This window comes from Natator depressus, chromosome 8, assembly GCF_965152275.1.
Source record: "Natator depressus isolate rNatDep1 chromosome 8, rNatDep2.hap1, whole genome shotgun sequence".
NCBI lineage: Eukaryota > Metazoa > Chordata > Testudines > Cheloniidae > Natator > Natator depressus.
The window spans coordinates 99368684-99393638 of NC_134241.1; positions in this window are offsets into that span (position 1 = coordinate 99368684).

Here is a 24955-nt window from a genome sequence, read left to right on the forward strand (position 1 = left end):
TCTTAGGGGTTACAATAATACAAGCAATAAATAATTCATAGACTCATGGATCCAAGGCCAGAAAAGGACCACTGTGATCATTTAGTCTAACCTCCTGTATAACACAGGCTAGAGAACTTCTCCAAAATAATTCCTAGGACATACCATTTAGGAAACCATCCAATCTTGATGTAAATATTGTCAGTAATGGAGACCCACCACAACCCTGGATAAATTGTTCCAAAAGTTAATTACCCCTCACCCTTACAAATTTACACCTTATTTCCAGTCTGATTTTGTCTAGCTTCAACTACCAGCCATTGGATTATGTTGTACCTTTCTCTGCTAGATTGAAGAACCCATTTGCAAATATTTTTCCTCATGTAAGTACATATCAACTGTAATAAAATCAACCCTTAACTGGCTCTTTGTTAAATAGATTGGGCTTTGTTAAATAGATTGAGCTTCTTGAGTCTATCACTATAAGGCAAGTTTTCTAATCCTTTAATCATTCTCATGGCTCTTCTCTGAACCCTCTCCAGTTTATCAAGATCCTTCTTGAATTGTGGACACCAGAACTGGAGACAGTATTCCAACAGTGGTCACATGAGTGCCAAATACTGAAGTAAAATAACCTCTCTAGTCGTACTAGAGATTCCCATTTATACATCCAAGGATCTCATTAGCTCTTTTGACCACAACATTGCACTGGGAGTTCATGTTCAGCTGATTATCCACCACGAGCCCCAAATCTTTTTCAGAGTCACTGCTTCCTAGGATAGAGTCCCCCATCATGTAAATATGGCCTCCAGTCGCTGTTCCTAGATGTATACATTTATATTAACTGTTTTAAAACACGTTGTTTGTTTGTATACAGCTTACCAAGTGATACAGATCACTGTATCAGTGACCTGTCCTCTCCATTATTTACCATTCCCCCAATCTTTGTGTCATCTGCAAACTTTATTACTGATTATTTTGTTTTCTTCCAGGTCATTAATAAAAATATTAAATAGCATAGGGCCAAGAAGGTCTAGTGAGGGATACCACTAGAAACTCACCCATTCGACAATGATTGTCCATTTCCAATTACATTGTAAGATCTATCAATTAGTCAGCTTTTAATCAATTTAATGTCTGTCATGTTAGTTTTATATCTTTTTAGTTTTTTACTCAAAAGGTCATGTGGTACCAAGTCAAATGCCTTACAGAAGTCAATGTGTAATACATTAACCTATTACCTTTATCAACCAAATTGTAGCCTCATGAAAAAAAAGATACCAAATTAGTTTGACAGGATCTATTTTCTATAAACCCATATTGATTGGCAGTAATTATATTTCCTTCCTTTATCAATCAAGTCCTGTATCAACCTGTCCATTAGTTAGCCTGGGATCGATGTCACACTGGTTAGCCTATAATTAGCTGGATCAGCATGTTTGCCTTTTAAAACATTGGCACAACATTAGCTTTCTTCCAGTCTTCTGGAACTACCCAGGTGTGCTAAGACTTATTGAAAATCAACATTAATGGTCCAGTGAGCTTCTCAGCCAGCTCTTTTAAAACTCATGGATGCAAGTTATCCAGACCTGCTGATTTAAAGATGTCTAACATTAGTAGCTTCTGTTTAACATCCTCTGAGATACTAGTGGAATGAAAAGATTGTTTTCATATGATATGACAACATCACCTGCTTTTCTCTCAAATAGGGAACACAAATATTTATTGAACTTTTCTGCATTAGTATTGATAATTCTACCATTTCCACCTAGTAATGGACAAATACCATTGGTAGGATAATAATAAGGTCTCAGACTTTGAGAGGTTTGCCCGTCTATGTTACTCATATGGAAGTTCTGAATTGTTTGGACTGAGCTTGTAGTTTTCCTGTGCTTCAAAAAAGAGTTTGGGAAAAGGCAAATCTCTCTACATCTTCTGATTGGGTGAGCTAACCTCCGTTCCAGGAAGATTTCAACAAAACCCCACAGCTGTGTTTAACATCTATAAAGCTAAAGTGGAAGGATTTTGCATCAAATTCTAACAGACATTTTGGCTGATCCAGGCCTGGTTTGAACCAGCCGTGCATGTGTTGGGTTGGGCTCTGAGGTTTAGCACTTCAATTGCCTAAATCCATATTTATACACTGTTCACAAAGCTGTTATGCTGAAAGGATCTAGCCGTTAATTACACGACACAGTCAACCACATGCTTTGGGATCCATCCCAAGTTTATTTAAGAATGGAAAAAGTTATTATGGAAATTACTACAGCTTTTTTTTTAACTGGTCATTTTTTGTATCAATCCATAAACCACAAAAATGCTCATCATTTTAATAGTTTCCTGTTGAGGAAACCTTTCAAGTTAAGCTGTCAGTTAACAAAATGGGTGTGGGACACGCCAAGTGAAAGGGAGGTAAAGTTACCAAAAATATGTCCCCTCAGGGCAGATGCATGTTTGGGTGGTTCTGGAATGACTCAGTTCTCTGGCCTACGCCTCTTCCTTTCAGATATGTTGCAGGGTTCTCTCTTGTCCCTAGTCTTCCTTAGTTAGAGATGTGTGAATGCAGAGTACATTGAGAAATAACCACCCCAGGGGACTGTTCCCCTCTTATTTAAAAAAAAACAAACACAGTATTGGCAATCGCTTATCTGCAGGTGGGCTGGCAGTTTGACACCTCAGGATTTCCCAGATGCTTCTTCCTGGAGATACATTCACATGACTCTCTGTAGGTGGGGTTTTGTGGGCAGTTTGCACACAAGAAAGGAACTGTTGTTGTCATTTGTATGTAGATTATAGATTTTAGTCTGCATGAGGCATGAAATCATTTTACCAGCCATGTATTAAAAAGCCCACTCTACAATCAAACTCTTGGAGTTCTATTAGACTATGTGTGATTATCACTACAAAAGTTTTTTTCTCCTGCTGATAATAGCTCATCTTAATTAATTAGCCTCTTACAGTTTGTATGGCAACTGCCACCTTCTCTGTATGTGTATATATATATATATCTTCTTACTCTACGTTCCATTCTATGCATCCGATGAAGTGAGCTGTAGCCCACGAAAGCTTATGCTCTAATAAATTTGTTAGTCTCTAAGGTGCCACAAGTCCTCCTGTTCTTTTTATTAGACTATCCAGCTGTGCTTCCACACTCATCTTCCTCATTTAAGACATTCATTTCTAATGCATGTAATTAGCACACCAATTAACTCTTTGGGTCCACAAAGGCGCTGTCCTAGCATGATAGGATATTCACCCATCATTTCTCAAAAGTGAGGAGGGCTGCTCTTCTGGCTCAGGCACTAGACATAGTGGGACTCTGGAGAGTGGGCATCTCTTCCATGTTCAGCCTCCTTCTGTAACCTAGGAAAACTCACTCAGAGCAAAAATGTCAGGAGTGCCCCTTGATTCTGGGTAGAGCTGCTTGAAAGTTTGACCAAAAACGGGCTTTTCCTTGATTATTAAAATATTTGCAAAAACCAACATTTTTGGTAATTTTTTTTTAATGAAAACCTTTTATTTTTCACTAAAAATGTTCTTGTACATCAACAATGTTTCCTATTTTGTTTTTCATCTGATAGCTTTACGTGGGAGATTTTGACCAAAAAAATGAACATTTTCCCCCGAAATTTCCCATAAACAATAAGTGGCATTTCTGGACCAGATCTAAGTTTGGATGTCTTATTTTCTGGCCACCCACCTGGAGACACGGCAAGTTGAGCACCCAGAATCAAATGCCATTTTTGAAAAGGCTTGCCTGATTTTTCACATGCAAAATAAGGAGGACAATAACATTTCACTGTTGGAACTCACTGCAGTATTGAGAGGATAAATTCATGAATGGTAGCATGAGGCTCAGATGCCATGGTGACAGTATTCGTAGAAAACCCTAATACATAAGCTAAGAAGAGCAGATCTGATTGGTATTTGGAAGGGCCACCTCTAAAGAAAAGCAAGGTGTTGCAGGACGCAGGGCTAGTGATTCAGTAGTTGGCATTCTTTCTGGTGAGTCAGTGTTTAGCTGTTGCCTCAGAATGGTGCTAGAGGCACTCAGCAGTTCCTGTGCTGCCTTTCTGCTGAGATGTTAAACCACAGACCTGACCAATTTAGAAGTGGCTGCAATTTAATGATAAGGTGGGGTATATCTGGTTAAAATCCTTTCGGATCCTCTCTCGGGCTTACATATGTTCTTCCTCTATCCCTCTTGCCCATTACTCTGGTAACTGAGTGCTTCCCAACATTACAAAGTGCACACATGATGATATATTTTGTTCCTCTTCCCTTCAGTCAGGAGGGACTAGACTTAGTTTATTTTACACGTCTGTGTCTTCTTTTTTGGTTTGAGGTCTCATTTTAGCTGTGGTGAGATTGTGAAGGGGCCTGGTTAGGGATATGGGTTATGCATTTCACTCTGAAGGCTTTGAGGTTCATGGCTACCCTGATCCCTTCCTAGAGGGAGTTCCATATCCATGGGCCAGTCACCAAGGAGGCTCTGTCTTCTGCATGGAAACTTCACTCAAGAGGCTGATGCTTCCATTGTTCAACTGGAAGGTAGATGTTGTGGGAGGTGATGCTCATGGAGGGTCCCTCAGGCAGCTTGGGCTTTGAAGATGAGAACCAAAACCTTTGACCCAGTGGGAAGTAGCGCAGAGAGCTGAGGTGGTGGGCTCTTTGCACTGCTGAGTAGATGGGCTTCTTGTGTTCTCAATAGGGTGCAGGTTTGTTTCGGTTCAGAGGTTTCATACCTAGGAAAAGAGAATTACAAATAACCAGGACTGGATCTCATGAATCCATGTACCACTATGGTCAAGTCTGCATCTGTCCAGTGGGGACGTGGTCTTCTTACCAGCCATAAACAGAGAACCGGGCTTTGCTCACCATAGTTATTTTGGTGTCCAGAATTAGAGAGGTGAGCACCCAGGCTGCAGCCAGTCTCAGTTAATTGAGGGTGAGCTCCCTCACTGGAGGACACGTGGGACATAGTGTTCTTTGTGGCTGATGTGAAGGTGATGTAGAGCTGGTGTTATCTACATATTGCTGGCATTTTATTCCATGCTGCTTCACAGCCTCTCATAGTAGCTTCACAGAGTTGTTGAAGAAGATGAGGAAGAGACTGGATCCCTCTGGGACTCTACAGTTGAGAACTCTGGAATTTGGAGAAATAGGTGCTCCACCCCAACTCTGGCTGAGGCCTAAGATCATTACAGGCTTCATATAAATGTAAGATATTACACTCATATCTGGTTGAGAATGGCCATGCATGTGACTTAGGGGCATGGTAATCAGTGGTTAAGGATTCAGATTTAGGACACAATTCTGTTCAGGTTATAAGCTACAGCAGATATAGATCACACTTTCACTGGCTTATTGCACCCTGTTGGGTGGCAGTCTTGAATGAATAGTTCATTCTATGTTTTATAAGTAAAATTCAGTATCTTCCATTGTTGTTCATAGTGTTGTAGCCATGTTGGTCCCAGGATATGAGAGACAAGGTCGGTGAACTAATATCTTTTATTGGACCAACTTCTGTGGGTGAAAAGGACAAGCTTTTGCGATTCACAGAGCTCTTCTTCAAGTCAAGAGCTCTCTGAAGTTCAAAAGTTTGTCCCTTCCACCCAGAGAAGTTGGTCCAATAAAAAAATATTACCTAGCCTACCTTGTCTCTTTTATAAGTAAAGCAGTTGCTAACAGAGAGGGTGTAATCTAGTGGTATAGCACAGGATGGAGAATTATAGGTTTAGGGTTCTCTTCCTGACTCACTGAATGACCTTGAGCAAGCTATTTACTCTGCACCCGAGTTTCCCCTGTGGAACTTAATTGGAGTTAATTATGTCTACAAGATAGGGAAGTTGAGAGGATTAATTAACTGTTTATAAAATGCTCCGAGAGCCTTGGATGAAGACATTAATGACCATCCTTTTAGACCGAAGCATAACTTTCCTTTTTCTCTAGAAAAAAGCACTTTTAATAAAAGGCATCAATGTTGGCACAACATCTAGCTGACCCCTTAGCATAGCTTCTTTATTTTGACTTACATCAGACAGTTACCTGCTCAGACAATTGAGACTGACCTCTGCTTGCTCAAACGATGCCTCATTAAAATGGAACAGAATTTGTGGACTGTGACAAGAACAAGTGCTACTCTGGCTTATGAGAAACCAGGGGTTAGATTCCTGCTCACTCCAAGTGAAAGGACTGGATTGGTGTAAAGGGGCCCTAAAAACCCCAGGTACAGTTGGTGGAGGATTCCCTGGGCACAGGCACTGTGGAAGATGGCTGCGAAGCTGCCTTCTGAAGATTCCCCCTTACAAGACCTGAGATAGGGTGTGGGTCAGAGACAGGGCTGGAGCGGGCGGTTCTGTAGCTTTCAGGGCAGCCTAAGGAGACTGCCATAACATGGGCCTGCTCTACATTTAAAACTTAGCTCGACATAGTTATGGCACTCAAGGGTGAGAAAAATACAACCTCCTGAGCATACAACCGCCATAACTCTGCAAGCCTGAGCCCTGGTATATACACAGCTAGTGTGGGGTCACTCAGGAAGGTGGTATTCTGACAGCCATAGAAAAGACTCTTCCGTCGGTGTAGGCTGCATCTACGCTACGGGGTTATGCTGGAATAGCTGCGGTGCCCTAGCTATACAGCCATAGTCCCCACAGTGTAGACATGGCCTTAGAGAGGCCCCAGAGCTGTCTAAGTGATGCCAGGTGTCTCTCCAGAACCCAGAGCAGTCCAGGATCAGAAGGATACAAAGGGAGCTTAAACCACCATAGTCCTCCCTGGTCGGTGAGTTCTGTGCTGTATCTTTTTGAAGGGCAGTACATGTTCTCATCCCAGTTCTGTAAGATTATCGGGGTTCCTGGTTTTCAGTTTTGTTTTCTTCTCTTTGGCAAGGAAATGTCAACTGTTTCTGTGAAATTTCATCATGGGCAAACAGGGAGCAAAACAGACCGTGCATAGGGGAGGGGGTTTTGCAGCCCCTAAGCATATAGCCCAAGATTTCTCTCTCAGACTCTATCTGGAGACATCAACAGCTATGACTTTAATGTCAGAATTGGAGAGGATGCTAGAAACTAATCAACAGCTTAATTAAGGTTTTCTAGGAAAGCCTGCTTTAATTAAGAGTAGTCAGCAAGGATTGACAGAAGAATGGTCATGAATATCATCACAAATCTGATTTTGTGAGGATGAAATCATGAACATAACTATAATTAGTCAGAATAAGTTACTTGGACTTTAGAAATGCTATCATTTGATTTGTATTTCAGTAGCCCCTAGGAGGCACCAGTCACAGCTAAGGGACCCATTGTGCTGGGCTCATTACATACACCTGAAGAGATGGCCTCTCCCTCTCAGACCTTGAATCAATTGTCCTGCTCCAGCTCACATTCTGGTTTCCTCTCATTTATGAGCATCAATGTATGAAAGTGATCATAGTATTTAAAGATGGAAAGACCAAGACGCTATTCCACAGACACATTGAGCCTATATGCACCTATATCCAGGAGAGGCGGATTGTTTGGGGGAGGAGAGCTAATAGATCATAGGGTGAAGAGTTCAGATACCCTTCAAGATCCACCCATCCCAGGGCCACAAATGGGACCAGAACCTCTGCTGCATTAGGTCAGCTTTGCCCTGCTTCACCCACACCTGGGAGCCATAAAACCCATTACACTGCCCAGGAGGATGGATGTCCTCTTTACAAGAGGATCCTCAGTTGGTGTAGCGCTGCCAAGCATCCACCTTCCAATGCTACCATGGGATGGGGTGTGGCCAGGGGGATGGGGCACCCCTATGCCCAAGCAGTAATAAGCTCTTCGGGTCATTAGCAGCTGAGAGAGATTACAGCAGCCTTCAGGCTGCTCCAACTTGTGCCTCAGTGTGCAATGAGACTTGGACCAGTGGGGAACGAAGGCAGCTTAGCGCCACTTTGGTACACATCCCCAGCAGAGCTTGGTAGTGGCTGAAGAGCTGATGGGTTAAATATGCCAGCTTCCAAAATGAGCATCTTAAGCAGAGTCGGCCGTGGTAAAAGAAAGGAGGGGGAAAAGCAGTTTGAGTTTTATGGGGATTAGTCTGTAAGACATTTTACTTCAAAGCCATGGTTGCTGATGCCTTCCAGAAACTGTGGTGGAGCCCGTGAGTTCCAGCACCTGTGTTTGTTTTCCCAACCCCTTGGCTCACTCCATTATGAGAATACGCCTGCTGAGTTACCCCTGGAGAGCGCTCTGTAATTAATTAGCAGTCGTGTTCCATCGCCCCTGCAACGGCCCTTCGTGATGTTTCTGCGGGTGAGATGTGAAGAGGGAGTTGCCAGGATTTCAGGGTGGGAAACATTTGGTTAGACAGAATGTCTGCGGCAGCCCTGTGTGTTGTCCCCTTGGCTGGCCCTGGCTCCCAGCACTAAAAAGAACAGTGCTTAGTTTGTAAAGCCATTGCAAACCCCTCCATTAGATGCAGGTGCCTTGTCAGTGTGTTTGATCTCTGCCCTTGGTCCTGTAGGGGATACATAAGAGAGAGTTAGGGCCTGATTCTACTGTCTTGCATGTTTTGTCATCCGCATCTGTGCAAAATGGGTATAAAATGCTCACAACTAATGTCAGTTGGAACTCTGATTTGGCAGCAGTTTACAAAGGGTTCTGCAGTGGCTTTCTAGACTGAGCCTGATTCTGATCTCACGACTAGTGTGACTTCCTTGAGTTCAGTGAAGTTACTCCTGATTTACACGTAAGCACACAGAAGATATAGGCAAAAATTATATTCCTTGTATTCTTCTTCTTCCCCCATATGGCTTAAAAACAATGTTACATGTCCATGTTTAGGTAAACAACTCAAGTTATGCCTTCAAGTGGTGCAGAGAGGATAGAAGAAATAGCACAGGGATATGATCATTTGGGATGTTGGTTCACAAGGTGTTCCATCATGTGAAGTCCATTCCCACAGTCATAAATAGGATTGTGTCTCAGTTCCTATTTATGGGGGAGGTAGCGGCATCTGACACCATGTGATGTGCACATGCAGTTCAAAGTGGACTGTATTTTCAATGGGAGTGAAAAGCCAAAGGGTTTGGTTATTGGAAGATCTTTGTTCCATTGAACACGATAGAACTCCTGAAGGAGTCTCAGGTTGGGATGAATTTTGGGGTGCGTACATGTGCACCAGTACAGGCAGCCACAGCTGTGGTGTTGATTCTCCTGTGCTAGTAATGATCTGCATGATGGTGTTGAGAATGGACATGCGATTCGTGGGAGCTATGTGTCTAGACAAGTGAGCAGTAGTCTCTCTAGAGGAGACAAGGGCCAGTGAAGAGATCTGTAGAGCTTTTACATTGGCTGCCTGGGTCATTCCTATCAGTTTCTGGATGAGACTTACATGAATCTTTATTTTGTCATGGATATTTTTCAGGTGTTCATGGTATATGAGGTTTCGGCCTAATGTCACTCCAAGATATTTCAAGGTGAGATCGTGTCTTCTCTGCTGGCCGCAAAAGTCCACGCGCAGTTTTGCCCCAGCCTTTCCATTGTTTAGATGAACTGCTGACACGATAGTTTTAGTGGGGTTTTGTATTAACTGCCACCATAAGAAATGTTCTTCCACGGTTTTAAGGTCCGAGGTTAGAATTTGTTCTACAGCAGGTAGATCCCATGCCATGTAGTCAATGCAATATCATTAGCACAGACAAATTTCCATGCTCTGGGAAGGTCACTGGTGTAGATATTAAACAGGAACAGTGGTAGGAGTAATCCCTGTGGTAGGGCATAATTGAGAGTGCATGGCCTTCTCACTCGGTCAGTAAGGAACACGCGAAACCTATGGTTGGTCAAAACTTCTCGGAGGAATTTTATCATTGTATTGCATGGGATAATTTTGCTGGCTTTCAAGGGAATGCCTCTCCTCCATACAGTATTGCAGGTGGCAGAGGAGTTGAAGGGCTGGTGATGACAACCTTCTCAGAGTCTGCCCTGTTATGTGCTAAGGCACAATAAATGCCTCATAATGGCATCCAAACGGTGCTCAGTAAACTCCCAGATCAAACAGCAGTGTAAAATCATTGTATTATATACTATACTCCCTTCCTGTTACTAAACCTCTACTAGAGAGAGATTATTATTTTGGCTTTGGCAATATTTTGTGTGGGTGGAAGATGGAGATACCGTTATCTCTTCATTTGGGCTGAACGAAGTATTCTGATTAACAGGCAGTCTGTTTTTCCCAGGGTCCCCATAATTCCAGGCTGATTAACAGTCTGAGTTCTGTGCAGTGTTCAGCACTCTTGAATTTCTTCATTCTCAATGTTTTAATTTCTCCTTGTGAAATCAAACAATATTAGGACTGACCATTTGCCCTGTAGCCCTCACAGGGATCTGGACTTTCTCATGTGGATTGCTAATCAGAGAATGATTTGTTTTTCTTCCCACCCCCCGTGAAAAATTTCATCAAAAACTATTAAAAAATTGGTTGAAAATGTTCTTTGAATTTTTGGGATGTTTTGTAAATAAAAACAAAACCAAAAAACCCCACAAAACAAACCCCTGGCACTTGGAAAAACAAACAAACAAACCCTAAATGTTTGACTAAAACAGTTTCCTCAACAAGACTTTTTTCATCTAAAAATATTTTGATAAGATTTACTCTCATGGTTAGAGTCATCATCCTTCGCAGCAAGGTCTGATGGCTGCTTTGTGTCTGCTTTGGACTGACTTTGCTACTATGCAACTATGAACTCTGTCCAGAGAATTTAAGGCCACACTGAGTCAGTGGCATGGCCAAGAATACAACTATAGTGATAGAAGGTAACCGGCCAGACGTGCTGCACTAATGCTAAACTGAGGCGAGATTTTGCGGAAAAACACCTATTCCCTAATTGTAACTAAGTTAGCGTACCAGCTAGAAGACATGCAGTCATTGACGCCTGTCTTCACTTTGACCCAGAACAGTAAGGCCAGATCATCAGCTGGTGTAAATCAACATAACCCCATTGACCGAGGGCATGGCTCTTACCATTTATCATATTGGTGAACCAAACCAAAATCTTGGACTGTGTAAACAAATGGGTCTGTTTTTAACCTTCTAATATAAACTACTATATAATCTCTCACAGCTCATTAATTATGGTAAGTAAGGGTGGTAAACAGCTTGAATATAGGAGGGCTTTCTGCTAATTAAACTGTCGAGTTAGAAAGGGAGTTTGGAAAAAGGTCTAAGTGAAAGAATCAAGATTTTATCTTCAAAATGAGCAGTGTATTACAGGACAGTATGGGCCTGATCCAAAGCCCACTGAAGTCAATGGGAATCTTTCCATTATCCTGATCAATAGGATCAGGCCCTATTAGAACCAATTGCTCTAAAGTAACATACTACCCAGAAACACATCAGAAATCACGGTTCCTGATTCCCGGCCCTGTGCTGTAATTCCTAGACCATGCTAGGTCTGACTGATGTTGGGCAGGATAGGTAGGGTGGGACTTTCACAGGCACTCAGCCCTGGCCTAAGTCTCCTGCCATGGAAGTCAGTGGCAAAACTCCCATTGACTTCAAAATTAGGCCAACACAGTGCTTTTGAACAATCTCACCCACGCCGCCCTCTAGCCGTCTACAGTTTATTACACTGCTTGAGCCTGGCCTGGCTCCAATGCGAGGAGGTAGAGACGGAATTGGTTTCGCTGTGACTTGCTCTTTCCTCCCCACTCCAACCCCCCCAAAAGGAACTTATTGCAAAAATATCAAGGAAAGTTTCTGCTACTAAAAAACCATGAATCAAGGTAAGACAGACACAATAGAAACCTATATACCTGGTCTGCCTAAACAATGGGGGAAGTTCAGAGCTGTTGAGATACCCTGCAATATCTTAGGGAGTGTATCTGGTTATTGTTAGTAATGGGGGACTCCGAAGGTTTAGAAAAGCATCCAAAAATCTGTATCTTTCCAACAGTCAATTGTGCAATTCCTGCTCTGCTATCTATACAACACGCTATGCAAGCCGCCCATTAGGATCCTGGGGGAAAAAACAAGCCATAATTGAACCCATCTGCTCCATGCGGACTCACAAATCATCTTATCTACAGTGACATGACAGACATTTTTATATTACACAAATCTGCACGAATGGGACACGGTTCCCCCAGGTCAGATTCCCAAGTTAGCACTAAGTACTTCTTTCCTTCTGCAGACCACAAGAAAAGTGACGTTTCAGTAAATTACCGACACCAAGAAGTTACAAGAGGCGGGGTTCTAGGTTTTATTACAAAGCCAAGGGTTGCATTAAAATGTATAGCTAGTCATAAGTCCCACCATTCGTAACATCAAACTCATTGAAAACACTGGCTTCCTTTCCTCCATGTTTTGCTTATCTTGTCAATTCAGACTTCAAGCTCTTCGGGACACGCAAATCTGTTTGTACAGTGCCTAATGGAACAGGGTTCTTTTTGTTGTCCCCTAGGCGCTACTGCATGTCCCATAAATAAAAATGATTCTGGAGGCCCTTTGAAAGCTGCCATTTTCAAGGGAGCCCTTTATTCGAGTGGGCAGAGGGGGAAAAAAAAAAGATTACATATTTTGTCAGGGGATAGATTTTCAAAAGGCAGAAAGAGCAGGTAGGCACCCACTGAAAGTCAATGGGAGTTGGGCACCTAACTGCCTTTGAAATTCTCCCCTCGGAATCTTGACTTACAAGAGCGATAAAGCATTGTTTTTAATGCAATAACGCACTCAAACTTTTGTAATGACATTTCACTTAGGGTCCAATCCTATGAGGTGCTGAGCACCTTCATCTCCCATTGACTTCAATACACTGAACGTCCATAGAGTGAACCCCATGCAGATCAATGGGTTTGGAAGGCATTTAGCATTTCATAGGATCGGGGCCTTCATCACCCATTCCTTACGGATTCCTATTTAAGACTCCAGACTGAAAGAAAGGTCAGAGTTATAAAGCTTCTGATAATGAGCCCGGGGGACTGAATCCACTTATGATCCTTCTATTTGGTCCCTCCTGAGCAGGCATTGTGTGGGTCCAGCTGTGTAGGCTAACCCTGTGACAAAGCTCTTCTGTGGATAGAAGAATTCAGCCTCCAAGAAAAATGGACCCAAACCTAGTATGGTACAATAACCTAGAAAGGAAGACAGATAGAAATAGGTGATTTTCAAATGCAATTTAGATATTGAAATACTCGTTTTGCACACACAAATGGCCTTTTGGATGCACGGATCCCAGTCTTGCAGGTGCAAACAGTTCTGTTTGTACAAATTTAGAGGCAGGTTCAAAATGTGACTGAGGTTTTGATTTATCTTGATTGTGAAAATTGTTGTTAGTTATTAATCCCTCAAAAACCAGGTAGGCCCAGAACTAAGAGAAGCTACTAGTCTATTGATGTGGTTGTAAACCCCACCCCCCCCCATCATCCTAATGAGAGTAGCACACCTGCATAGAGTAGTACTAAACCATATATACACCAGTATTGCCAATCCCATGATTGCAAGTCAGGTTCCAGAAATCATGAGATTGCCTTAAAATCAAGTGTTTTTTTAAAAATAATAAATGTTGGGTGCTTTTCCTTTGCTGTCTGGCTTCTGAGCCTTTAGGGAGCCCTCCCTTCACATTTTCAAGCTTTAGTCAGCAACCAGCAGGGCTAGAAACTTAGTTTATTTGTGAAATGAAAGCTGAGCTTCTCAGTCTCCTAATACATGATAAAATCACAAGAGTTGGCAATACTGTTTATTTAAACACAGATGTACTGTATGTTGTCCCTCTCAACTGCTGTATGTACTCACAGGTCCCCCCGAGGTTCACCAAGAAGAATATGGATCATGATAATGTCTCTTCCTAAGACCTAGAGGCAAACCTCTAAAACAAAAAAAACTTTCTCAAGTTTTTCCATTGTGAATTCAATCAATCACATCACATTATATCACACCTCCCACCACCAGGCGGTAACAAATGTGCTTAACACCAAAGTCCTTTGAGAAAGAAACAAAAATAAAAAAGTCAATGAAACAATCTTTCATCTTTTCCCAGAAAGTGTGTTCCACAATCTTTTATTTTCATCATACTTAATTTTTCATTACACTGAAGAGATATTTTAGGTTTGGGGTTTTTTTATTCCTTAAATACCATTTTCAAAGTCACTATTTATTTTTGCTGGCTGATTGATTTTCTGTCTTTCATCTGACAAAAAGAAAAAGTGATGGTATGGATTTTATCTGTGTAATAGATTCTCTGAAAGGTATGCTTAAGAACTCTAGCACAAAGTCTGAAACTTTAATGGGAATTCAACTGGAACTTGTGGATTCAATTGATGGTGCGCTTTATTAGGTTTCTGAAGCAAAATTGTTACAGTATCACTACAGAAAGGAATATGGGGACTGATTCTGCTGTCATGACCCAGCAAAGGGATTTCTTATGTGCTTAACTTTGAGCATGTGAGTTGCCTCATTACTATCATTACTAAGAACATAAGAATGGCCATACTGGGTCAGATCAATGATCCATCTAGCCCAGTAGCCTGTCTTCGGACAGTCGCCAGTGTCAGATGCTTCAGAGGGAATAAACAAAAGAGGGAAATTGAATAATCCATTCCCTGTTATCCAGTCCACCGTCTGGCAGTCAGAGAATAGGGAAATGTCTACCCATGCCAGCTGACTAGGGCTTATGGGGCTTGGGCTGTGGGACTGTTTGCTTGCAGTGTAGACTTCCAGATCCAGGCTGGAGACCCAGCTCTATGACTCTGCAAGGTGGGATTACAGTCCAAGCCCAGAAGTCTACACTGCAGTTAAACAGCCCCACAACCCAAATCCCATGAGCCCAAGTCAGCTGACATGGGTTTTTAACTGCAGTGTAGACATACCCTTAGGGACACCTAGCGCATGGGGTACCTGTCCTCCATGAACTTATCTACTTCCTTTTTCAATCAAGTTATATTTTTGCCCTCCACAGTATTTCTGGCAACTGGTTCCACAGGTTGAAGAAGTGCTTCTTTTGTTGTTTTAAACCTGCTGCCTATTAATTTCATTGGGTGACCCCTGGTTCTTGTGTTATGTGAAGGGATAAACACTTTTTCTCTACACCCTTCATAATTTTATAGCTCTTTATCATATCCCCCTTTGTCATCTCTTTTCTAAGCTGAGCAGTCTTTTTAATGTCTCTCCTCATATGGAAGCTGTTTTGTACCCCTAATCATTGGTGTTGCCCTTCACTGTACTTTTTCCAATTCTAATCTACCTTTTTTGAGAACTGCACACAATACTGAAGGTGTGGATGTACCATGGATTTATATACCATAGAATTATGATATTTACTGACTTAGCATCTATCCCTTCCGTAATGGTTCCTAACATTGTTAGCTTTTTTGACTGCTGCTGCATATTGAGCAGATGTTTTCAGAGAATTATTCACAATGACTCCAAGATCTCTTTGTCGAGTGGGAAAAACCAGTTTAGACCCCCACCACTATATTATCAATATAGACCCACTAAGGTCAAAATCATCTCTAAAATGGTATTGTACTATACAAGCGACTTTCAGGCTTTCGAGTTAAGCATATGCTTAAGTGCTTTGCTGAGACCTTGTACCAGTTAAAATCAGAAATAACTTCAGTGAAAAATGGCAGTGCACTGGTGTATAAATAGTATATGTGACAGGAGAATCAGGCCCCTATCTTTTAAAAACTCAGATCAAAATGCTGCACTAGCACTGTGAATCAAAGGGAAACCTGAAGCTCACAGAAATGTGGTTATTTTAGGGATAGTGCTATATTTACCCAGTATACCCTGGCCCTATCAGATATATTGACAATAATGTAGTGCCATCAAATTTACATCAGCTGAGGATTTGGCCCTGAAAGTGAACTTTCAATCCATTACACACTCCATAAACTTACTTCTAAGAATTACACTAATCTAACTGGAGGAAAGTAGTAACAGTCTGTGGCTTATGTGACCAATTGCCCCACCGCTCAAAATTTCGAACGTTGAATTTCAAAAGGCAAGCCAAAAAGAGTAAAGAAAATAAACAGAATCCTTTGGAATGAGGACTACATTGGAGAAAATCATGATCTGTGTCTGGACCTACAAAAAAAGGGAGGAGAGATTTGTTGAATAAATTATTCCTTTTTTCATAAATAGATGAATGCACACAGAGAGAGAGAGAGAGAGAAATATAATTATAGGCACAGATTAGATAGTGTCAGTGAATTAATATCCAGGAATATATACACAGCGACACAGCGTGTGTGTGTGTGTGTGTGTGTGTGTGTGTGTGTGTGTGTGTGTAAAATACTTATTTTTTTTCCATTTAATAGATCACTGAAAGACAAATGCTCATTTTTGTATTGCTTGTATTGTGCATTTCTTTGAACTCTCTAGGAAGGCTCATTGAATGGAACAATACATCATTTCTTTCAAGACCATGAAAAAAAAGTTCATTTTAAGTTATATTCATGACAGATGCAGGCTTCTAGAGTGACTTACTCATTCAAAGACAAAGACAAAAAAAACCCCAAAAACTGGAGCCAGATCCTCAGCTGATATAAATTGGAAAAGGTCCATTGAAGTCTATTTACACTAGGTGAGGATCCTCTTTAAAGGTAAATCAAGGAATTAATTCAGTACGTTTCTGGCAAAAACCTTCCTCTTAAAGTGATGCAGTATTTTTTAAATCCCAAGGTCTGTGATTACATCAACAAACCAAGCTCTTTGGCATAGATAGAGCCACCAATCAAGTATTTGAACAAGCATAAGCAAATTACTTCATTCAGTTGCCCTTATTTATTTCAGATTACAAATTTGATCCAAATCTGATTCAGGAAAAAAACCCCACCCGTGTTGCCTTTCCTGTCTGTTTCAGAAGAACTTTCATGAATTGTGGCATATATTACTGCAAAATCAAGTCAGATTATGGAGAGAATCAACCAAGTTAATTCTCAGAACACTGCGTTTGGATGTATGTATGAAGCCAGCTCCTAGCAAATAGATAAGGCAAAAAAGATATGGAAAAGACCTGAATAATTCCTTCTAAAAGGAAAACAAGAGAATGAAAAATGCTTTCTAATTTCTCCTCATGGATTTGTTTAGTGTGCCCATCTGCATTTGGAGAAAAATTAGTACTACACAAAAAGCCACCAAACCGTTTAGGAATCTGTGGAACTATCTTGTTAATTTCTTATGATCAGACAAAGCATTACCTAATAGAATCAGAGAGAGAGAAAACCTGGTAGTCCATCCAGTCTCTTTCCCTGCCAATGTAGGATTAGCCCCCACTGTGCAATTTTTCCAGTCCTGAGCAATGGGGCTTTTGCCACTTGGGAAAAAGCTTCCACAGCTTGATACATCTCACTGTCAAGCAACTTTTCCTGATATTCATTTAATTTCCCCATATTAATTTAATTGCATTACTGCTACTCATATCCTCAGCTTGTTTTCTTATTTCTTGCCACTTCCCTAGTCAGAGTCAGCCACTTTTATAGACTTCTTCCAAAACTCATGATCATATGCCAGGCGGTCATGCAGATTGGTCTGCTGATATCCAGTCTAGGTACCAAGTCTTTGGTTTCCCCCTTGGTCATCTTCCATCCACAGTCATTGCAAAAGCCATCCTACTGATTTAGCTCTCCAGTCTCTATGAGACATGCCCATACAAACATAGCCTGGCCTCCCTCAACTTGTTTTCAACTGGAGCAACCCTTACAACCTCATTTCATATCAGGATGTCCAACTGTTTGACTCTAACATCTTGATTTCCGTGGTGAAGACCATACCGATTTCCTTTCTTGTGGCTGGCCAAGTCTCTGTTCCATACATTAAGATAAGGGGTATAAAACTGTAATTCAACTCACCTTTTAATTTTATAGGCATCCTTTTGTCAGAGGCCTGGGGTCAGCTCCTGGCATTTGCACCATGCAGACTTAGTATGATGCTGGAAAGCACCATCCTCAGCAACCTTTGATTGTAGGTATTTAAGTTCTTTTACTCTACTTGGGATATCCTTTATGGGGAGTTCTCCTCTGTCAGTCACCACAGCCTCAGTTTTACCAGCATTCATTTCAAGTCCAGCCCACTCAAAAGTATGTTGCCACTCTCCAAGTTGGCTTGCAGGGTCTCACAATCTTCCACACATATTAGTAAGTGATCAGTAAAAAGCAGGTTTCAAGTCAGCTCCTTTTGTATATTCTCACTTATGACATCCATGACAACTGCCAACAAAAAGGGTTTCAACATTCACCCCAGATGCTGGCCTACACATATCCTCAAGGGCTATGATCGATATTTCCTCTCCATTCTTAGGTCTCGGATCCGACATCCTTTTCACATTGGGTAGTACCTTACTTCTTCAGCAGGGAGATTGATTTCACTGTGACTGCTCATGGAGTAAGGTACAATGCAGTGGACTAGATCCTCAGTTGGTGTGAGTCATCATAGCTCCAGTGATGTCAAAGGAGATATGCTAATTTACACCACCTGAGGTTTTGGCCCAGTGTGTGTAAGAGCAGCAGAATCAGGCCTTGGTGTTAACACTCTATGGATATCTGAATGTAATGTCTCTTATAGTCTTCCCCTCTCTATCCCCCTCCCCGTCTCACACTCCCCCTCCTCGCCCACGATTCAGATTCTGATCTGAGTTACACCAGAGTAAATCTCGAGTAACTCCATTGGCTTAAGAAGTCATGCTACATGTTGTTCGCTCTTTTAAGCTTTACCTCCCGCTACCTGATATTTCTTTCTTGCCCTTCTCTGAACTCCCTCCAATCTTTCCAGTGATGTAGTGCCAAGCACTGAATTCCTGGTGTGATCGCACCAGTGCAGAATAGTGGAATTATTACTGCCTTGCTCTGTAACATGATGCCTTTTGCTGGCGCAGTCCAAAACGTCAGTGCCCCTTCATTTTTACCCGTATCACATTGCAATCTCCTGTATGCCATAATTTACTGTCCATGACTACTCCTACATCGTTTACAGCATCACCCTGTTTTCTCCTCCTTGTTGATTAGATTGGTTTCAGATTCTTTTTCTTTACATATATTAGCTTGCTTTTGTCCAATCTCACATTACTCTCTGCTCATGTTCTTTACCTCCTTTGGTGCCTTGGTATTATTTCTCTGTCCTGACTGATGTTTGCAATCCCTCCACATTTAATGTCATCTGCAGATTTCATTGGATGAAATGCAATACTCTTGAAATGTTATTTCCTTTTGCCGATCTTTCTGAAGAGGTTAAATCAGATGTGGATTTATACAGACCCCTGCAGTAACCCACTCAATGTCTACCCACAATTCAACACTGTCTTTTATCATTGCTCTTCTTATTTATAGTTCTTGGAGATGGTCATTGAGCTGAAAACTGAGTTCCTCCCTGATTCAACTTTGAATGAATTTATTAAGTAAGATTTGATGAGAACAAGTGTAATTTTCCTAAAATCCAGATTATAATCACAAAAAGCAATCAAGTGTGTCAGGCAGGATTAATTCTTTATAAACCCATGGTGTCTTTTGATCACACTTCTATTATCATTCAGTGTATTGATTAGCTCTCTCAATATTTGTTCAATTATTTTAAGAATAGAAGTTAGATTTATGGGAAAGTAATTGTCAGGATCATGCATATATATATATATATTTAACAGAGGAGAACAAATATAGTACCTCTCTTCTTTGGTACCTTCACAGCTGTCCATTACTTCTCAAAAATACTAGCCAGTGATACAGTAAATGTATTAAGACATTCCCTAACTACCCCTGGGATGTATATATTCTGGAATAGATTTGTGTATGTTCACTTTTTCCACATATTCTCTTACCTACCCTTAAATGCTAGCTGTTGCAACAGGGTCTTTCCTGCCTTAAATTGTATATTATACTTGAAGAAAAAGATATTTATGAAAGGAATTCATTATCTCAGCCAGTTTTTGGGATTTCCATTAATGTCACCCACCTCCTCATTTCTTTAAATGCAACTGCTTCCTCCTTAGTATTTCTGATCCAACAGATATATTTGTAAGAAACCAGCATATTTCCATTAATCCCCAGCATAACCATTTTTCACAGATTACAATCTAAAGACAATACACAGGAGGGGAAGCAGGAGAACAGAAAGGTGAAATGGTCACACAGCAGGCCAGCAATAGAGCTGGGAATATCACCAGGATTCCTGTGCACGGCCCTATCCACTGGACTGCATGACACCTCATTGTAAGAGCAGTGGTCTGACAGGCTTCAGAACTTCTGGTCACAGGAGTCCCTGAGGCGAGAGGGACTCACAAGGAGGCAGAGAGAAAGAGTTCTGAACATGTTCTATTCTCCTCCTCCTCCATAACGCTGTCCCTGCTGCCCTTCCCTCTCAGCTTCCCCCCTCCCAAATCCCTTCACCCTCCGTTGTTCGTTTTCTAAAGCTACACAAGGTTTTGATCATCATCATGGGGGCAAAGACATGCATAGGTCATCTAAACAACATCTACTAGGGATAAACATTTTACAGTCAGGCCAGAATGACTTGCACCCAAGAGTTCTAAAAGAGTTGGATAAGCAGATGTCTTTCCTGCTGATGTTAATTAGTAAAATCTTGGAATACCAGAGAAAATCCATAAGATTGGAAGAATACTAAGGTTGTTCCAGTATTCAAAAAGAGGGAAGGGGGCATAACCTGGATAACTATAGGCTGGCTAGCCTGACATCAGTCCTGAGCGAAATAATGAAGGAGCTGATATGGGATTCAACTGATAAAGAGTTCAAGGATACTAATATAATTAATGCCAGTCAACATGATTTAATGGAAAACAGGACTTGTCAAACAAACCTGATTTCATTCTTTGAGTGGATCACAAGTTTGGCTGATAAAGGTAACTTCATAGACTTTTGTAAGGCATTTGATTTAGCCCCACATGACATTCTGATTAAAGAGTTAGCACTCTGCAATATCAATAAAGCACCTGTTAAATGGATTAAGAAGTGGCTAACTGACCGTCTCAAAATGTAGTCAACAATGGGGAATCATTGTCGAATGGGGATGTTTCTGGAGGGGTTCCACAGGGATCGGTGCAGGCCTGAGGTTATACAACATTTTCATCAATGATCAGAAAGTAAAGAGAAAATCACTGATAATCAGATTTGTGGATGACACAAAGATTGGTAGAGTGGTAAATAATAATGAGGGCAGGAACGTCCTACAGAATGATCTGGATGGCTTGATGAGTAGGGCCGTTTAAACAAAATGTATTTTAATACAGCCAAATGTGAAGTTCTACATCTGGGAAGGAGGAATGCAGGCCATACCTACAAAATGGAGGGCTGTGAAATGCAGGGACTCTGAAAAGCATTTAGGGGGTCACAGTGGAGAAACAAGTGAACATGAGCTTCCAGTGCAATGTGATGGTGAAAGGGGCTAATGCGAACCTTGGATGTGTAAACAGGGGAGTACTGAGGAGGCGTAAGGAGGTTATTTTACCTCTGTAAATGGCATTGGTGAGACTGATACTGGAATACTGTGTTCAGTTCTAGTGTCTGCATTTTAAAGGATGTTGAAAATTGGAGAGGGGGCAGAAAAGAGCCACAAGAATAATCTGAGGGCTGGAGAAAGCCTTACAGTGAGACTTAAAGAGCTCAATCTGTTTGGCTTATCAAAAAGAAGATTGAGAGGTGACTTGATTACAGTGACTAAGCACCTTGGGGGTTGGGAGGGGAAGCAGGGGGGGAGAAGAGAAAACAGTGGGCACTAAAAGGCTCATTAACCTAGGAGAAAGGCATAACAAGAATCAGTGGCTGGAAGCTGAAATTCTTCAAATTAAGCGTAAGGCACCAATTTGAAACAGTGAGGGTGAACCACCATTTGGGCAAACCACCACAGGAAGTGGTAGATTCCCAGGCTCGATGTCTTCATTCCAGAGGCCTTTCTAGAAGATAGGCTTTCGCCAAAACACGGAGTTATGGTTTAGTCACACACAAGTTATTGGGCTCAGTACAAGGGTAACTGTGTGAAATATAATTGCTTGTGATATGCAGATGGTCACACTGGATGATCTGATGGTCCCTTCTGGCCTTAAACTCTATAAATGTATGAAAAGCAACCTCAGCCACAGACTGTGATGAGTGGCCTGTAGTAGCAAATTCCACTGGCTGGCTGTGCACTGCAGACATCCTCTTCCTCTATCTTAACTGCAGCGAGGCTTGGTCTCTCGTCAAGTGCCCAAGCTGGCAGCCCGGGTAGAGATGAACAGCACACTTTGAACTGGGGGTGGGGGGGCGCGGAAATGCATGTGCATACCTTACCAGCAGGGAAACACATACCTTACAAAGCAAACCACACTTTGGATCCCCCTGCCCCTTTTCAAATTAATCAGACCCTTTTAAGGTTTGATCTTGTGTGCACCTCTTTCACTTTCTGTCAGAGAAAAATTCAAGGTGAACACAGTCTTTTCCATGGAGGACTGGCATTGGCAGGCAGCACAATGTTGGGATGTGTCTGCTGGCAACAGAGAGGCTCTGTGGATGTGACTTCCAGACACCCTCAAATTCTAGATAGCTTCAATTATCGGGGTTAGGCCCTGCCATTCATAGCAGGTGGAACCCAATTTGCAAGATTGAGGATTGGATTCAGTTTTGGCATTTGAATTCCGCAAAAGAGGGTGTTGGGATCCATTGTTTTGTTTTGGACCATCTCCAGTAAGAAGGAGGGATGTCAGAACTGCTTTCGTGCCATGAACCTTATTTTTAGCCACCCACAAACTTGACTGCATCCCAGAATCCCCTGCATCAATTCTCACATGGCAGTCCAGAGAAGACTCAAGGGACCCTGGTGTTTTAAAGCAGCCACTGCAGGAACTTGTGCATTGCATTGTATTGAAGGTAGAGCTGCAATGAGTTGAGCAGGTCTGCTTCAGCCAAAGATCAGAGGCAGGGCAGGGCTCCTGACCCAAGCCAGAAGAATAGCAGCAAGACTCCCCTTAAGAGGTTGCAACTCACAGGATGAAAGCTGTTCTAACCAGTAATGGCAAAGGGTGGTTTGGCTGAGACTGCTGGTTACTAGTGGAGTATGAATCCTTCCTAACACCACATATCCTCTGTGAATCAGCACAGAGGAGAACCTGTAACCCACCCTCATCAATGAGTTACTTCTACACCACAGATCCCACGTAGTTAGCTCAGAGGCCAAGCATTACCTAGAGTGGGGAATGGCCCCGCCTCAGACTCGGTGCTGGAAGAACCACCTCTAAAGTTAAAGCACAGCGTGGAGTTAGTTCGTCCTGCCACTACTTGTGCTCTGCTTGTTTTGTGCATAAGTCTCCTAGGCTGTCAATCCAGCACTTCTCACCAGCAATGAATTCACTTGGGGAAATAAAATAGAGAAAGGGGGAGGAACTCGATAACAAGCCCCATAGGTGTGGAGAAATAGTGAAAGGTAAGTAGGGTTTATTTGCTCAGCACTGCCCAGGAAGTCTATTTACCTAAAATTGCCCTTGTTGCCAGAAATCCATGTTTTTTGGCAGATTGGTAAGTTAGTGTGTAAAGAAAGCTGAAAAGGAATCAGTTAAAACATAGGGACAGCCATCAAAATAAAAATGGAATGTACGACGATACACTGAGTTCTGTCTTACAATGGTCGGCACCCAAAGCTTCCTCCAAGAGAAGGTTGTCAACTCAAGCATGTTTAGGAGGATGACATCTTCAAAGGCTGCCTGCTTCTGGCTCATCATCTAAAACACCTTTGCCACGTTAGAGGCAGTGTGATCTAATGCAGAGGTTCTCAACCAGGGGGGTTGCAAACAGGTGGCAGAGCGCGTCAGGACCACCCTGCTCTTCCCTTATCTAGCAGATTTTCCCTGCTAGATGGGAATGAGGTTGTGATATGAAAGAAGTTGAGCACCTCTGCTCTAGCAGACGGGCACTGAACTCAACATTAGGACACATGGGAGTCTATCCCCAGCTCTGACTTTTACAGAGTGTACAGAACACTATAAAACCTCTTACACCACTCATCCACCCACCAGCAGCAAATAGCCCCCTGTGAGGAGAGGTAAGGAGGAAGCAAAGGAACAGCTCTATGACTCACCATCATGTGAGGCACTTGGCTGTCCACTGGAACTGTTAGCCCCTGTATATTATCACTGCGGTTTATTTAATCCACGAATGAACTCCAACTATCATCTAACACGCCCCTCCTGTCTCGCAGTTTATGCATTATTTTCTCATGTGATTGCAGTTGTTTGTTCAGGCTCCTTTTCTTTTTTTTTTCTTTTTTTTTTTTTTTGAGTCAGGACAAATAGAAGCCCAATCGTCAAATGCCAAGAACATGCAGACTTTGGCTAATGTGCATGTAACTATCTGCCTTAACTAGAGATAGGCCCCAAACCCAACCATAGATCTGAGTAACCCCCAATTTTTTTGTGTGGGGAAGCAAGTCTCCAGCCTTCAAGGGTAGGTCCAGACTCCTATTTTGTGGCAGTCCCTCTGTCTATAATTCACCAAACTAGAATCCCAAATCCCTCAAACCTCAGGAGGTTTCAAATCTGGATCCTGATTTGAATTTTGCAGTCCAGGCCAATCTCTTATTTTACCCCTCTCCCCCTAAGCCCCCTCCGATTATTTTTAATGTCCTTTAATCTCTTACAGCACTAAGGACACAATCCAAACCCCTTTAATGTCAATAAGGATCTTTCCCTTGACTTCAGATCAGGCCTCAATCCCTGCAGCTATTGGAGTTCTTTTTTTTTTTTTTTTTTTTTTTTAAATGGAGAGCTTATGTTATTTTTACATAGTGTTTTCCAACTGTTTTGTGTGGACATGTCACTCCTATTCCTGCTTTATATTTGGTCTATATCCTGTGCACAAGGCCTAAAAGATCAGTTATTCAGCCTCAGGGGGTGATTCATCTCTGGCACACTAATATTCAGGGAGGAATTTAATCTTTCAGAAAAGATGCAAATATAAGGAGCTTGCTGAGAAGCATAGGATCAGTAGAACCCATTGAGCAAAGCCAACCCCCTTGCCAGAAGCCA